Source organism: Stigmatopora argus, chromosome 1 (assembly GCF_051989625.1).
Source record: "Stigmatopora argus isolate UIUO_Sarg chromosome 1, RoL_Sarg_1.0, whole genome shotgun sequence".
Taxonomy (NCBI): Eukaryota; Metazoa; Chordata; class Actinopteri; order Syngnathiformes; family Syngnathidae; genus Stigmatopora; species Stigmatopora argus.
In genome coordinates, this window is record NC_135387.1 from 23,573,586 (window position 1) to 23,587,229 (window position 13,644).

At 39.6% G+C, this 13,644-nt stretch overlaps 1 protein-coding gene across 2 annotated transcripts in view; it reads right to left on the minus strand.

The window, feature by feature from the left end:
- The window catches only part of sema3b (sema domain, immunoglobulin domain (Ig), short basic domain, secreted, (semaphorin) 3B), a 108,290-nt gene that overhangs the window by 31,499 nt on the left and 63,147 nt on the right, over positions 1–13,644 (minus strand). Inside the window, exon 1 of one of the 2 annotated variants that reach the window (XM_077609973.1) lies at positions 2,161–2,261. The exons of the other annotated variant lie outside the window; for it this stretch is intronic. The gene's annotated coding sequence lies outside the window, so the exon portion shown is untranslated. Of the gene's footprint in view, positions 1–2,160; positions 2,262–13,644 lie in introns of those variants that run through there. 2 annotated transcript variants of the gene reach the window in all.

Here is a 13,644-nt window from a genome sequence, read left to right on the forward strand (position 1 = left end):
GGTGAGTGCCCCAGTTTCCAAGGCCGACAATAACCTGACAATGTTCTCACCATTGTTTTCACAATTTTATAGACTTTAATCTGATTAACAGAATAGTGATAATAGGGCAATGTCCTCCACCAAGGTTGAAGTGTTAACAAACAAATAAAACGGTACAGTGTTATCATTTTGGTCACAGGTAACTCAGTTGACTTTGGGATAGTACACCCTTCAGCTGGTCGCCTTTGAATTGCCAGACAAACACTTTTATCCTAACATTCACACCCAATATTCTGTGGTGAACCTCACATGCATCATTTGGGAAGGTGCGACGGAAGCTGCTGTACCTGTTAAAACCTAACAAATTTTTGGGATAACATGAAAACCCCAAGCGCGTCGGCATCACGGCTCTGGGGTCCTGGGTTCAAATCCAGGTCGGTCCACCTATGTGGAGTTTGCATGTTCTCCCGGGGCCTGCGTGGGTTTTCTCCGGGTACTCCGATTTCCTCCCACATTCCAAAAACATGCATGGTAGGCTGATTGGACAATCTAAATTGCCCCTAAGGGATGGGTGTGAGTGTGCATGGTTGTCCGTCTCGTTGTGCCCTGCAATCGGCTGGCCCCGATTCAGTTGGCCCGGAGTCAGCTGGGATAGGCTCCAGCACCCCCCCCCACCACCACCCTAATGAGGATAAAGCGGTTCAGAAAATGAATGAATGAAAGAATGGGAGAAAACCCCAAAAAGGATCAGAGATTCAAACCCACAACCTTCAAGTATGGCGTCAGACCAACGCAATGAAGATTGGAGGTTTAGGAAGCCACAAAACAAACCAATGAAAATCATACATTCAAATACTATCAGCAAACATAAGACGATTATCTTAAGCATGGACCGAATGCATTACGTGACTATTTAAGGCATGTACAATCCTACACCACACACTGTGGATTACATCCTTCAGCTATACAATTGCCTTTTCCACGTGTACAGTACAGCAAATGATTGTATAGGAGTGAAAGACTATACCAACATTTTGTGAGGATATTATAATTATTATAATCGTCTCAACAGCTATGTTAATGCCAGCCCAAGTGTAGAGGTATAAAAACATTTGCTCGAGAGTTTTCCTTTCCCTTTCTAAAATTAAACTCTGTAAAGGTATACAGTTGTAGGGGAGGTTACTCTTGTACATTGACCTCAGAATAAGTATCGAGAATCAGGCAGGACGGCTATGAGGAAATAGCATTCTACAATAAATGATTCCAATCATTTATATGTCAACCATCCATCTAAAAGACAACACAAGTGCTGTTTCCACAGACAATCGTCCCCTCCTCCTGTGTGTTAACAAAAACTTTTATCAGATTATACACTATTTATTGAGTAGCAAAATGTGATCTTCTCCCTTTCCAGGAGCACAAAAATGATACTCAATCAATGGAGAGGCCACAAAGGAACGCAGGGCAATATCCAAACATCGCATCCATGACTTTATGACTCAATAATCAGAAACAGACTGAGCAAAAAGGGTAACTACAGTAGGACTGTCTCAGTGAAAATACTCTGTTTACTATTCCATGAACTGGAGAGCTAAAAGATGACATCTTTTGAAGGTGTGTGTAATGTGGCAACCAACATAAATGTAACAACATTTTAGAAAAAGAACGTTTTGCCAACAGTCAAATTGGACCTGGGGCTGCTTTCTACTTCAGCACCTGGACGACAGTGATGAAACCAAAAATTCTACTCTTCGCCGAAGTTGATGCTAAAGTTCCATACTGAAGCATTGAACAGGTTTAATACGTTTTTTTCACAAATTTTGAGATGGATTTGAAAAGTCTTTAAAAAATTACATTGTGAGATGACCTTAAATAGAAAAGGTTACGCAAATAAAAATTAGCCAATTTCACAGCAAACACATAACTTTGAGGACAAAATCTGACCAGATTCTCATCCGAACAGGCTGAAGGAGTAAATGCGCTGTTGTGTGAGAGATCTGCCTTTGTCTTGAAACCAATCATGCAAGATCTCTGTGATGCGTCCTGGCAGGTAGTCCATGACATGGTCCCCTGACCCCCTGACACCACAAGGATTATTGGGGCCCCAAGAAAGAAGGGCAGCAAAAAGGAGCAAAAGTGTTACAGTTAGAAAGAGAGAAAAGGGGATCTTTCTTGGGAAACCTTGAGATCACCAGAAGCTGTAATCCTCCTTATTTGTCTTTGATGTGATCACGCCCAAGTGAAAGGATGGAGTTGACAAGTCGGGGCAATCTGGAGTGCAGGGTTGTTGAGAAGGGGTTGACTATGGTGCCAGAGGGCTCAGTGACGGGACTAACACCTCCACAGGCATGCATTGCACCCTGATTGGTTGTGAAGGTCACGCGAGGATTAGACCACCACCGAACATACCAACCCATAACAAGGTTAAATAGGAGTAGCTATGACTCAAATAGTTAATATGTCTGTCAATGTCATATGAATATATGCTATGTACGCACTAAAAATATATACATTATAACTACTTCTGTTTACTAAAAACAAAAACAAAATTCAGGAAATTATTTTTTTCCAAAACAAATGATCAAATTACATAACTTGAGTTTTGGTCAATACAGTCTATTCATGCAAGTTTATTTAGATAGAAACAAATGTTGAAGAATAAATACAAATTGCTTTACAATTCGTTTGTAACTAGACTATTAGTCAAATTAAACTTTGCTTCGTGGTCACATGATCAACCCTCCACCTGTGCCTCATTACTCAATGACTGCAATTAAAACCATGAGCTTCAGAGCAGGAGTAATTAGATCGACTTTCCGCCACTTGGCAGAGGCCAAATTGGCAAACACGCACAGTGAGCTTTACACCAATTTGCATACAATACAAAGTAATAACAGTAATAGTGTTATTCAATCTAATGTTCTTTCCATTCTAACATTCAGAGGTAGCTTTTTCTTCAAGAAATTCCCAAAAGTGGCCATGGCTATGATCTGTGTATGTGTGATAGCTCTAATTGATTATTTATCTTCTTTCACTGTCATTTTAACAAATAAACAACTTGCAGGTTTTCATCTGGTTCCACTGGCTAAACCCAAAATCTAAGACGTAGTCTAAGCATTATCGAATGGTTGAACAATCCATCTAAGGGCATGTGGGCTGCTGGTAAACCTTTTCAGTTATGGATTCCATTTCTTTTAGCTCAATTGAGAAACAAAATGGGCACATTCAAATAAAAGTTAATACCTTCTAAGATGTGTATCAGATCCAGATGTAAATTCCTGAAAAGAAAAGTTAAAATGCTGCTCTCTTCTCATATTCACATTGTTTCTGTTCCACAGAAAAATGAATATATCAAAGCAATTGGCCTCCCTTTTCTAAAATGCACTGCACTGTTTTGGACACCAGCTACTGTTTTTTTTTTCATAGCAGATGTTACTGACTTGAAAACAAGGAATGAAATAAAACGAAAAATGATTGCAAGCAAAATAAAACCAGCCCAAAATTCAAAACAGTTTGTGAAGGTTATAGAGTGGATTAGAACACCTTGCATGGCCATGGCTTTGCCGCTTTCATACACAGGCACGCACACACACACACACACATACAAAGCACTATTTCGCAGTGGAATGCACATTTCTGCACTGGTTCCCACCACTATTAAATCTAGTTGGCTGAACACTGGCTTATAAAGGTGTCTCTGTATGCACTGCAAGAGTGATATTAAAATAAACTGGAACCGCACTTTGCCATCCCCAAACAAACTACACTTTGGCACTTTTGCATCATATAATTTCCTTTCATCTTGAAGTAAAATATACCAGTACAGAAGCTCTGTAATTCAGTTCTTTGCTTTAATCAAACCTGAGCTATTGGTAAAGTGTTCCGGCTGATGCAAGAAAACAGAACGATCATAGTCTGTGTGCCTTCAGGTGAAAAAAGGGGAATCCCTCACTAAAAAAGCTTTAAAATATGTTCTATCTTCCCCTTTCGATCAACACAGGGTAAATTGTGTCTAAGTTTAGACCCAACATCACCTAGTCATATCTTATATTTTTTATATTCTAATGAAAACGGCTTTTCGTTGTTGTTTTTTTAATCAATTCAACTGTCAAGACTTTTGTTATCATCCAGTTTGACATTCATTTGAATGTAAAGCAACTATACAAATGTATTTTACATTTATATCCATAAAGTCCCATGAAGGTAATATCTAGATAAACAGAACTTGGTTGTAGTTCACTTACAAATCTACAGACCACATGGGTGCAAACTAATTTGATCAACACTGAACCCTGAATTTACGTCATAACATATGAGGCAGTAATAGTATTCAAAAAAATATGGTAAGTCTATATAATACTTTACATAGTCTGAAGTTGAGAAGCGAAGTCAACAATGAAACGAAGCAGCAACATCTGTTAATAGCATCTGAGGGTGTTTTCTACTTATTTGAACATTGCACTTTCATATCATTTTATTAGTTCTCGACATATTTATAGTCCATTGAGGCAGGAAATGAGCAGGATTATCTAAATCAAAAGCGATTTCTCCCAGGAACTCCCTAATTAGGCATTGGAATTAATCAGAATCCACCATTTGCAGGCAGTGATGTCACAATGGGGCAGACAAAGCAGGCAATTGCCTTGGGCAGGAAGCAGAAGGGTTCACGAGACTTGGGTGACAATGGCCCATATCAATGACAAAGCATGACGTGTCATTATCTCGCTTCTTACTCGCCGTTGCTCGAGCGTGGCTTGATGAGCGTGCAGTGAGATGGCAGTTATTGCTCAATATAAACAACACAACTGGAACCAGACACCATCCTCTTCTGTATGTTACCAGCATAAAAAGGCGCGTACAATAAGTCATTCTGCATTCACCGTTTAGCTGAGTGTTTCTAATATTCTAAAAGTACTTATGTCTCTTTTCAGGCGAGCTGAATGAATAATACGCAGTTAATGCGAGTAAATTAAATGCTCAAATAGATCTTAAAGAGCCTCACAAACAAACATTCATTCATTTTCCAAACCACTCATCCTCACAAGGGTTGCGGGGGTGCCGGAGCATCTCACAGCTAACTATGGGCACCAGGGGGGAACACCCTGAATCGGTGGCCAGCTCAGTGCAGGCCACAAAATGCCAACCACTACTATTGGCTGGTATTTTTTTAATTTTTTAAATTTCCTTAAACAATTTGGAACACTCTTACCGGAAAGTGATATTATTGGGTAATAATGCTTATCTGTCTTTCATGCAAAAGATTACAAGGGTTTCCAAACATGCTCATGTATTCCTATATATGCTTCTAAAATGCAGCGTAACGTTAAAAAGATTCCGCGAAAAACAATTACGCAGACCACGTTTTCTGATTAAATGCACAGTGCAGGTAAAGAGGATGCATATATAAACAATCTATCAACCACACACAAAGAAAGTGGATGAGTTGAGGTTACCAAGGAAACGTGGCAACACGCCTTGTTATCACAGAGGCAACATCTGTGATTACCATACAGTAGCTTTCAAACACAGAGAGCGTGCACACACACACACACACAAATCAAAGCTTGAACCTCAACAATAACACGACCCAAAGTACAGTTTGAGGAGGCTCCTAGAAAACAATATTATGCTCTCTCAGACATTAGCTCATATACTGTCGTTAAGATATCGTGCCATTATCACACATCTCATTGAGCTCCTCCACCAGCAAAAGTAGTTCAACAGCAAATACAGTGGTACTACTTACAAAATTAATTGTTTCCAGAAGCGGTTTTGTAACGTCAAATTTTTCATAAGTACTGACACATTTTACATGTAAAAGCCCTAATTCATTCCAAGGTGCCCAATACTGCCAACTAATCCTTTTTATCCTTTTTATGTGAGAAAAACACAAAGTGAAAAATGTATTTTTACAATGATTTAATAAGCTATTAAAATGAATAAGAAAACATTTTCTGTTGTTGTGGATGGATGAGAAAGGAGGCAAATGTTTGGCAACTAACAAAACACGTAACCACACAACTTAATATATGTTAAGTTATATATGTGTTATAGATGAATTCAAACAAACGTAATTTTCTTGGGACCCATAATAAAAAAAATAAAGAATAAAGTTGCTTTAAGTACACCTTACAAAATCATGAAATACCATGTTATAACTCTACGAAAACGAATGGCGATCAAAGGCACACAAAAAGCATCACGGAAATGCACTGCCCTTGTAGCCATTGGTAGGCCAGGGGGTGTTGGTTGAGAGCTAATAGGAGAGCAATTGTGTCATGTCAAATTCAAAATAAAAATTAATTGAAGTTTCAGAGGAGTTTTAGGAGATTTTTCCATTTGTATCTTGAATTTTGTATCCTGAGACAACATTTTCTAATGAATGTGTTTTGTAACCTGAATATTTCCTATATAGAAACGTTCATAAGTAGAGGTACCACTGTATGTTGAATCCTTTCCAATAGAATGACATGGTGACTTCAACCCCAGCCTATTACAATCTTAAAATAAACATTATGTACAAATAATCCTAACAATATTGCTGGCACTGAAGCTATGAAAGCATTTGTAGTTGGGTCCTTAACTGTTTGATGAGAATTCATGGAAATATAATAATGGGTTTACGTCAAGAATAGCCTGGTAGTTTATTTGATTTATAATGGTGAATTGGGTCAAAGCAGCAGTTTAGCCCACATACTGTACATAATGAAATAATTTTCTCCACCACAGCCTCTGTTCCCTGGCTTCCACCATCCATCCGCCTTGAGGTTGCAGGTAGACAGCCAAGTGGAACAAGATTAGAACGCTCTCAGTATTAGACTGTCCTGGCCAAACAAACTGTCATTTCCCTCTGTTTTGGCTCTTCTCCTCAAACCTCCTCCCCCCTTCCCCGAGTCCACGTGTCAAGGAGGGGGGGAAACTAAGCAGCATGAGGAGAGACAAAGACTGGTGAATAGATTTACTGAAAGGGAAAGAAGATTGACCGTTAACAAATGATTTGAGGATTAAAAAGCACTGAAGTTATTGGTAGAAGTAGCATAAGAGAAGTGTTTTGGAAAACTCACCGCCAAAAAATGAAATTACGGAGCCCCTGCTCATTACAGTTATTATCGTTAACGTGAAGAATGAAATGACGGAAACTAAAAATGGCAAAAATATTTGCACTGACTAAAATCTATAAAAACTATCATTAAATTACAAAACAATATCTAACTGATAGTGTATGGCGCGTTCACAAAACTACCTGAAACATCATAAATATGGGCCAGGAAAGTCGTGTGAGAAATTTTACATCAGTGGCGGTCCGTGCATTTTTTGTAGCGCCTTCAACGAATCAATCCAACCCACAAAAACTATTTTATGGCTATAAAACCTCTCCTGCAGCTACAGCTGCGACACATAAAAATAATTAATAAATCAATGCACAAAATTGTGGTGTTGCCAACTTGAAATCTGATTGGTTAAAGCAACAGTCTTATCGACGCCTGTTTAATGCAGCAGAGCCTGCAGAACTGATTGTGAAGGCCCTAAGGCAGATTTCTGACCCTGGCAACAAATAATGGCTGAAATGTGATTGGTTAAATGCTTCAATATGAAAACACACATCTGTAAGCAGTGCAACCAGGGAGAAAAGCAATGAAAGGAAGCTAACAGACAATTTGGAATTATTTAATAAGTATTCATGGGCAAAATATAATATATGATTCAGATATTTCTTAGGCCAGCAGAGAAGGCCTTGAAGGCCCTGACGGCCCGCCACTGTTTTACATCAATTGGAAAACACACACGTCACTTCTTGTAGAGACTTGGGTTGTTGTTTTCACTAGCAATATGAAGCCAGATGTTGGCAGAAAGTATTGACTTTGTAGTATTAAACTTTTCAGAAATTTTGAATGTAATACACAACGATTCCGACTGTGGTAAAAAAAAATCATGAGCTGAAGCCTCTTGTATTATATGAACGTTGATCGACAATGCTACGTTACTAGTAGTAATCCTTCCCAATAACAAAGAGCACAAGGACCCCAACAGAAGAGTATTTTGGAATCCAGATGGTTTATAATAAAGTCAAGACGTTGAAGAGGAGGTTACCATTTTGACACTGGGGCATGCAGATCCTTCATTATACAAAGAGCACAAACTTGACGGGAAAGATTAGATGAGCGTTCCCAAAGTGTTCTCATATGCTTGTAAGATTCATCGCGTGGATATTCGGATGTAGTAGTCTTTAAATCCATGGAACTTGAGAGCCACCATTATTTATTATCGGTAGTGCCTATAATGCCTTTGAAAATGCAAACAGAAGCTTTCCCTTAGCCAACATGTGCTGTTTAACTGTTTCCAGGAGGAGTATTGTATCATCTTCAATATGGCTTTGTTGGCATATTTTAGTGCATCGATGGTCAAGGAGTATGTTGAGAAGTGGCCCTTTACTGTAAATGTATCATTTACTATTCATTCATCCGTTTTACGCTGCTCTGACAGTTCAAAATGCAACTAAAAGAAGGCGCATGAGATGCACATATTTTATTTTTTAGTTTAACAATAACTGTTATTAACAATAACAATAAATTCTATTCATGTCTAAGTGCTATTTAAACGACAATTATGATTACTGTTTTTGCCTACAATATTTTACAAGGTTTCTGAGTCACAATCTTTTTTTTTTCTTTTTTGCTTTTTTTTGTGGCAGGACCTACATAAAAGCTTGCAACGGGAGTCGCATTTCATGTTTGAATTTGAGCACGTTATTAATCTGGAATCCAAAAAATGAAAATGATGAAGTCAAGCCCCTGTTCACCAACCAGCAGAAGCGTGTAGCTATGGTTTCTTTGAAATAACAGTATTATTTTCTCTTCCTATTTTCCAGATTGTGAGTAATTCATCACGAATCACGTTTTCAGACACTTGGTTTAAACCACACAGCATGACCCATGGTGGCCGTGTAGAATCCGTGTGCATCCAATCGATGAACGCTGGTCATCTGCGCCATTGTCTCAATGAAACCAACAGGCTGTTAACACAAAGATATGCAGACAACGCTCTCATCATGGCCCCTCTTAACAATGAAAATCGATCATCGACACGGACGTCCATGTTGTTTGAATTATACGCATTTGAAAATTGGAAAGAAAAAACGGGATCGTGAAGATAAACATCTTAAAATAACCTGTTTTTTCCGCCTCATATTTTCCAGCCTTCCAGCTGCTATTGTTCAAAAAACACTGTAAAGACCAAAATCACAGGACATTAAGTGATATTGAAATTGCTGTAATCCATAAATTCTGTAGTCAAATCATTTGGGGAACTCTTCAAAAACTTCAAAATCTGTAGCTAATCTCAATATCTTTTGATAATGTACCGTACTACACAAATCCAAAAAATGGCAAGGATGAATGTGAAAACCTTTATTTTAATTTGAACATGGTTTTAAGCCACTGCTGATTACTACAACCTAACTGGGGTTCCAATGTGTCCCATGTCATTCATCTGTAAATCATTAGTGGGATTCTCTTTGCGACATCAGCTTTGCACTGCTATTCTTTCTCTACTTGCTTTCCCTTTTTTGGCATCTTTACACACCCAGTTGTTCCAGGAGTTCTTTATTATCATCCAACCCAAGTGCTTGTTTTCTGTGCATGACAACAGCTCACGTGCACAAGTGTGAATCCAGTATTGAATGCAAACTATATATAACGAGCCTTGCATGGCTTTTTGGGGAAGGAATATTTAAGGAATGGTGGTTAGGCCACAGCACGTGATCGAAAATGTCATTTGCGAAATATTCTTCGAATACAGTAAGTAGGCATAACACAGTGTACCGTTTCAGTGTAATGCTGGAGCAAACCCAACGTGAGATGAATCAGATCAGTCAGCAGAACTGTGTAGCCACAAACTGCTTGCCTTGCCATGTGTGTGTAAAATGTCGATGAAATGAATGGTTCCTGATGCCATTGTAAATATGTTGTCGCACGACACCGCTTTGGGAAGAAAAGCCAAAAAGGGGGGAAAGCTGTGAATTAGTTGTGTACAAGCCAACTCGGCTACACACAAACACACACACGCAGAATTCGGCATCAGGCCACAAAACCCAAGGGCATGATGCCATTTGGAGGAGCTAGAATAACAAATGTTTTTTACTCGCCATAAATCTACAACAAAAACAATAAAATGTGATCTGTTGAGTGCACTGGTGTAAAAGTCCCATGTAGGGAATAGAAAATAAAGTGGAAGCACCTATGCTTCACATTCTGAGATGGAGGATTCGATCCCAGGTGGTTTACGGCTTTCCTGAGTGGAATTTGCAGGTTCTCCCCATGCCTGCGTGGGTTTTATCTGGGTACTCCAGTTTGCTCCCACATCCCAAAAACATGCACAGTAGATTGGTGCGCGTGAATGGTTGTCTGTCTCTCAACCAATTCAGATTGTGTCCCACCTACTGCCCAAAGTTGGCTGGAATAGGCTCTAGCACCCCTGCGACCATAGTGAGGATAAATGGTACAGAAAATGAATGAATTATATATATCATAGAATTATATAATAGAATAGAGTTCAATTCAGGATGAGGTCACTCCCCCCAATTCTGTGACAAATTGTGACAGATGGTTTGTCTTAAGACCATCTATGACATGCCAATCTAAAAAAAGGACCAGTGGAAGAAAGAAGGGACCACTCTATGCGTATAACGGTACTCGGACGTTTGGTCACCGGACGTTTGGTCGCCGGACGTTTGGTCGCCGGACGTTTGGTCGCCGGACGTTTGGTCGCCGGACGTTTGGTCGCCCGGACGTTTGGTCGCCCCGACGTTTGATCGCCCGGACGTTTGTTCGCCGGACGTTTGGTCGCCCGGGTGAATATAATTTTGAGAGCTGGTTTCAACAGTAGATATTTAGATATTAAACTCTCTCTCTCATGGATATAATTTTGAGAGCTGGTTTCAACAGTAAACTCTGTCATGTTGTCAAACGTCCAGCGACCAAACGTCCGGCGACCAAACGTCCGGGCGATCAAACGTCCGGGCGACCAAACGTCCGGCGACCAAACGTCCGGGCGATCAAACGTCCGGGCGACCAAACGTCCGGTGACCAAACGTCCGAGTACCGTTACGCATAGAGTGGTCCCTTCTTTCTTCCACTGGTCCTTTTTTTAGATTGGCATGTCATAGATGGTCTTAAGACAAACCATCTGTCACAATTTGTCACAGAATTGGGAGGAGTGACCTCATCGTGAATTGAACTCTATTCTATTATACTGAAAAGCCTAATTTCGGCATGGTATTCAGGTGGCATACATAATGCAATAATGGCGTACTGTTTGGGCCTTTTGAAAGAAAGCCCACCAGTGGTTGGGGACCACTGAGTTACGGTGTATGAAATGAGCATTCCTGTAGACGACATCTTGTTCACATAATGAATTAAAACATGCACACAGAGAGATGAGAGCAATGACCATTCATCCTCTATAATTAATTACCACACTTAATGAGTCCAGCCTGCACACAACCACTAATTGGACATGTTACACTCGGAGTGTTTCAAGTTAATTGGTTCTCCAAACGTGGCACCGTTAATTTGCCAATTACCTCCACAGCCCAAATTACTGCATGTAAACCGTTTCTTTGTGGTTTTGGGTGAACAAGTAAGTAAGTCGATGATGAAAACTTCACGCATGAAGTGTAGATTGCTTCCAGCTAAGCATCGAATTGAATGTAGATGTTTAACTAATGAAATAAAATATGGAGATGACGTGTCGGTTGCAAAGTGAATCCCTGCTGACAAGACACACAAGTTCTGCTGTAGATATTTCCATCTGTTCTCACGTCTACTGTAAACACGATCGCAATTTCTCATTGAAGGCAAATGGCACGGCTCACAGTTGCCCAACGGTCCCCGCAGCAACGGTGTGGAATGCTAAAAATAAATGCAAAGTCTTTGCAGGCGAACAGAAGGGCAACGGTTGTTAGTGTGACCACAAGTGTCACGTTGTCAAATAGGCTTTGTAAAGCCTGTCCCATCTGACCCGCAATGGACTCACCCACTTTAAGAATGGCTTTGATATTTGCAAATGCATTTGCAACGTCATAAAAAAACTCCATTAAATTCAATAGGAAGAAAGTCGTTATGAAATCTGTAACCGCTTTGACATTTTGAGGAAGTCTGCACAAGTTTATGGAGTGTTTAATGTAGAAAGCTTTGCTCCATAAACAGTCTTCACTCACCTGAACTCTGTCTTTTGACGTGGTGTCATATATTAGACCACACAACACTGCTTTCATCACATCAATGGACATCTATCCAAAAGTTATTATTAGCTAAACTTATACATTGGTACCTCTACATACGAGCAGCTCTACTTACGAGATGCTCGAGATACGAGGAAAACTTCGAGCAAATAATTAGCTCTAGATACGAGAAAAATTTCGAGACGCGAGAAAGCCAGGTGGCCATGACATGAGAGGCTGTTTATCATTGTAGCGCACTGTCTTTTTTACCGCATCTCTTTCGTGTATAACAGATATCTACGAGCACTGAACGGTTTCTTCACACGAGTTTCTCCTACACATGGACCAGAAAGCGCACAATGCGCATGCGCGGGCAAAAAGAGGGGTTTCTGGGTATACTCTGAAGTATACTCGTGCACACAAGACCGATAGCCAATGGCATCCTTTCTCAGAATAAAACTTCATTACCCACAATCAATGGGTGGGTAGGCTGAGCTGTTGCATTTCCTGTTTTTCCTTCCTTAGCCTGTTAGCTCCCGCGATCGCTCATTCAAGACTACTTCTCGTTGGCAAGAGGTCGTGCGTTATCTTATTGTGAGGACATTTGTGTGCATCATTTTCGGAATATTTTGAGGGGAATACAACAGTAAACAGCCCATCGATAGCGAACGTGAGGGTGGAGGCGTGGCAAACAGCTAACCCGCCCAGAAGGTATAAAAATGTAAAACAAAATTAGAATTCAGTTTTGTGTAAAGTTACATTTAACGTATGTTTTGAGTTTGTCTGTATATATTAATCCAAGTTCATTTAAATTTGTTTGTTCGGTTACGAGTGCATTGCCGTGGATAGCCCCCAGAATAAATACATCATTGGTTTTTTTACATATTTTTTTCCTTTCCGTTTAGATTTTATAAAGATCGAGAAACTATTTGAAATTTTTATTGCACATTCCTTTTTTCAAATCAATTTTTATTTGTTACGCCCCCACTGAAAAAAAAATCACTTGAAATTATTTCAATATTTTAGTATTGTCCATTAGAAAATACATGCAGGCATTACCAATACTACAATTGGATGTCAAAATATTGTCGTGTGGGCTGCAATTGACCCCTGGACCGTAAATTTGAGACCCAAACCAATACGAAAGTAATAAAAGTGGGGGCAAACCTGATTCATGCATGAAAGGGTTAAACCTTTATGAGATTCCAAATGAGTGACGGTGGGCATGGAATTAAATAAAGTGGAAGGGAAGTGCATATGAAATCAGACAAGAAAATGTGTGTGCCATTTTTCCATTTTTCTCAATAAGATCCATTTTGCACTTTAGGATCATCCAATAAAATACTCACTTTTAACACACATTTCTTTCAAATTGCTCAAGATGATTGAGGAAGAGTATTGTGATACTTTTGAAATGATTTCCCAATTGTAGGATTTGTGGCTCA